This window comes from Ricinus communis, chromosome 2 (genome assembly GCF_019578655.1).
Source record: "Ricinus communis isolate WT05 ecotype wild-type chromosome 2, ASM1957865v1, whole genome shotgun sequence".
Lineage (NCBI taxonomy): Eukaryota > Viridiplantae > Streptophyta > Magnoliopsida > Malpighiales > Euphorbiaceae > Ricinus > Ricinus communis.
In genome coordinates, this window is record NC_063257.1 from 22681788 (window position 1) to 22685507 (window position 3720).

At 40.8% G+C, this 3720-nt stretch overlaps 1 non-coding gene across 1 annotated transcript; it reads left to right on the forward strand.

Moving 5' to 3' along the window:
* The first annotated feature begins 1419 nt into the window (after nt 1-1419).
* On the forward strand, nt 1420-1526 carry LOC112535668. Its single transcript, XR_003079754.1, has one exon. It is a non-coding gene; the product is annotated as a small nucleolar RNA R71 (small nucleolar RNA).
* Nucleotides 1527-3720: the final 2194 nt, after the last annotated feature.

Consider the following 3720-nt stretch of genomic DNA (forward strand, 5'->3'; position numbering starts at 1 on the left):
TCCATAGGAAATATTAATTTATCTAGCTTGACTAGCACATTCTCTACAATCCCCCTAGGAAGCTTAACAGAATGATCAGCTAATTGAATGCACATCCTAGTGGGTTTTGCTTCCCCTAAACCTAGCTTATTGAACATACTCGTGGGCATGACATTTATGCTAGCGCCTAAATCAGCTAATGCATCATTAACACACAAGTTACCCAAAGTGCAAGGAATAGTAAAACTCCCTAGGTCGTGACGTTTCTCTGGTAACTTGCTCTGAAACACTGCTGAGCACTCTTCATTCATCTTAACATATGCTACCTCCTCTAGCTTGCTTTTACTGCTAAGTATGTCCTTCAAGAACTTGGCATACTTCAGCATCTGCTTCAATACATCGACAAAAGGCAAGTTAATATGCAGTTGTATAAAAATATCCAAAAGCTTACTGAACTGCTCTTGTGCTTCTACTTGCTTCAGTCTAGCAGGATAAGGAATCTTGGGTTGATACTCCCTAACTGGTATTGGTTGCACCTTTTGCCTCTCAGGTTCCTTAACCTTACTACTCGCCTCATTCTGCACATCATTAGTGGAATCATCAAAAACAGGCTTAGAAGGAGCTGGAACTAACTTACTCGAATGCAAAGTGATGGCATTCACGTGCTCCCTCGGGTTAGACTCTGTGGTGCTGGGGAGCGCTCCTTGTTGCCTTTCAAACAACATCTTAGAAATCTGCCCAATATGATTTTCCAAGTTCTGAATGGATGCTTGCTGATTTTTAAGACCACTGTCGGTCTGCTGGAACCTCGTGTCAGTCAACATGACAAACTTCATCATCAGCTCCTCCAAGTTAGATTTCTTCTACCGGTGGAGGAAGCTCGATGGTCCGACTACTATCGCTATGGTGGTCACGATCTCCCAAAGCTTCAGTGTACCTGGGCATTATTGTTGCGCCAACTAAAATTGGGGTATTTCTCCACCTAGGATTGTATGTTCTGCTATAAGGGTTGTTCTGCTGTTCGGGTGTATTCCGCATGTAATTAACCTGTTCATAGTCAGCAGAAACAATAGATGAAGTAGAGGAACTAGCAAACATACTCCTGCATTACAGTTTGCACCGTAGTGCGGGCCACCACAAAACTCGCAGCTTATTTGGGCTGCTTGAACCGGCATCTGAAGCTGGTCTAATTTCTTGGTCAGAAGCTCCACTTGAGCTGCCAAGGCTGCTGTGGAGTCTAACTGGTTGACCATTCCCTATTTGACTGGCCGACTCCTAGAGGATTACCATTGGTAGTTGTTCATGGCCATCTCCTCTATTAGGTTTTGCACCTGCTCCGGCGTCTTACTGTTCAAGGCTCCACCTGTTGCAGTGTCCACCATTTGCCTAGTAGCAAGGTTCACACCGCTGTAAAAGGTCTGAACCTGCATCCATATTGGTAGACCGTGGTGTGGACAACATCTTAACAAGTCCTTGTACCTCTCCCAGGTATCGTACATGCTCTCGTCGTCCATCTGCACAAAAGAAGAAATGTCATTTCTCAATTTAGCAGTCTTAGCTGGACGAAAGTACTTGTAAAGAAATTTTTCAGCTAAGGATTTCCAGGTAGTGATAGTGTTCGGTGGAAGGGACTGCAGCCATCTCTTTGCTCTATCCCTTAAAGAAAATGGAAATAATCTCATCCGGATGGCAGCATCAGTAGTTCCATTTATCTTGAACGTGTTGCATATCTCCAAAAAGTTGGCTATATGGGCATTGGGATCCTCGCTTGGCAGCCCTCCAAACTGTACACTTTGCTGTACCATCTGGATCACATTTGGCTTTATTTCAAAGTTGTTAGCTGCCACCGCCGGTCTGAGTATACTCGTCTGTGTCCCATCTAACGATGGTCTAGCAAACTTGTACATCGTTCTGTTTGCGTCCGTCGCGGCATTTTCGTTGTGACTCTCCATCACTTCTGGTCTATCAACAAGTACCTCAACCTCAATCTCCTCCTCTTCTGATTGCAAACGCTTCCTTAAAAGTCTGAGGGATCATTCTGGATCAAACAGAGGCTCTACAAGATCAGAGCTAGAGCTCCTGGTCATAAACTACCTAAGAATGGAATGTAGCAACCAAAGAACAAAAGTAATTAAAACAATAAAAGAATAAAATAAAGCAAAATAAAGACAGAAAAATAAATATGGCTAAATTAACAAAAAAACACATTCACTCTAGTTCACACAAAAAGTTCCCCGACAGTGGCACCAAAAACTTGATATGCTATTTGTGTAACTAAAATCTAAGGCAGTGAACCTATCGATGCAGACTAGCACAAATGGTGAGTATCAAGGCCGTATTCTCAAGAAAGGGTGATCCTAGACCTACTGCAGCGTCTTATGTTATCTAACCTAGACAAAATCGATGAAGTATTATGCTATGATTAAATATGAACAAACAATTAACTAAGTGTCGAATAATCTGAAAGGATTTAGGAAAACTTTCGAAGGAAAAAAGCAAACCCTAGGGGACCTAAGCTAGTTGGATTTTAGTGAAGATAGAGATTATATTGGTTACCAATTGCAATTACTCGTGGATGAATTCTTAACTGAATTCGGTCTCCCTCTCAAGATAACCGAATTCCTAAACCTAATAACTTAAAGTTGGAATCTCTTCCTAACGATTGATTATTCGATTAGCATTAAGGTTTAACCCACCTCTATTAAGCTTTGTTAATTCTTAATCTGGCTAGTCAATTACCCTTATCTTTAAGTGATTATTAACCAGTTCTTGCTATTCAAATTTCTAATTAATAAATGAATTTCTCAATTACATGAAGCAATCTGAATACCACAACTCACAACATCTCATGAATAAAGTGATTTCTCATTAATAATGAAAGCAAGAAGAGACAAGCATTGATAATCAAAATCTCATAAACATTAAAATCAATCCAACAACTTAGGAACCCCAATGGGTTTGACAAATTTAGTTACTCATACTAATAAGCAACACAAAGTAAAGAATATATTTAGAAAAGTAAATTAAAGGCATGTACATCCTTCTTCTTCAAGTTGGATGAAAAACCCTAAATTCCTAATTCAGAATAGTAAACCCTAATTTGCCTCTTGAATGCTCCCAAATCTTGTCTTGATCTTCAATTTGATGTTAAAAGAGTTGTAATCCTTCCTTCAATAGATGAAATGATCTTCTAAGGTCGAGTACTAAAGTCTGAAAAAAGATGGTCTAAGCTTGTAAATGTGAAATTAAGTCAGAAAATTGAACCCTAATTCAACAAATCGTTTTTTGCCTATATAATTCCTTCAGCACGGCCATGGTCAAGCCCGTGCTGATCAGCACGGGCGGAGTCCAGGCCGTGCTGGACCTCCGTGTTCCGCATCTGTTGACTTTTTCTAGGCCGTGCTCAAGCCGGTGCTGAGCCACCACAGGCCGTGGTGGCTTCGGAAAATGTGCCAAAATGGCACTCTTGAAGGGCAACTATTCAATGGTTCAACACGGCCGGAGTACAGGCCGTGCTCAACCTTAGAATGCCAGTCCTTGCTCAATTTGATGGATTCTAGTCCGTAATTGCATGTATTTCCCTCGATTATTGATAATGTCCCTCGATAATGACCTGAAAAGTGAAAGGAACTAAAACACAGATGATTTTGGCATAAAGCGAGATGACTATGCACAAAAATGTAAACAATTTGGCATGTAAATATGTATAAAATGATGCATATCACTTGGGTTGGGGTATGC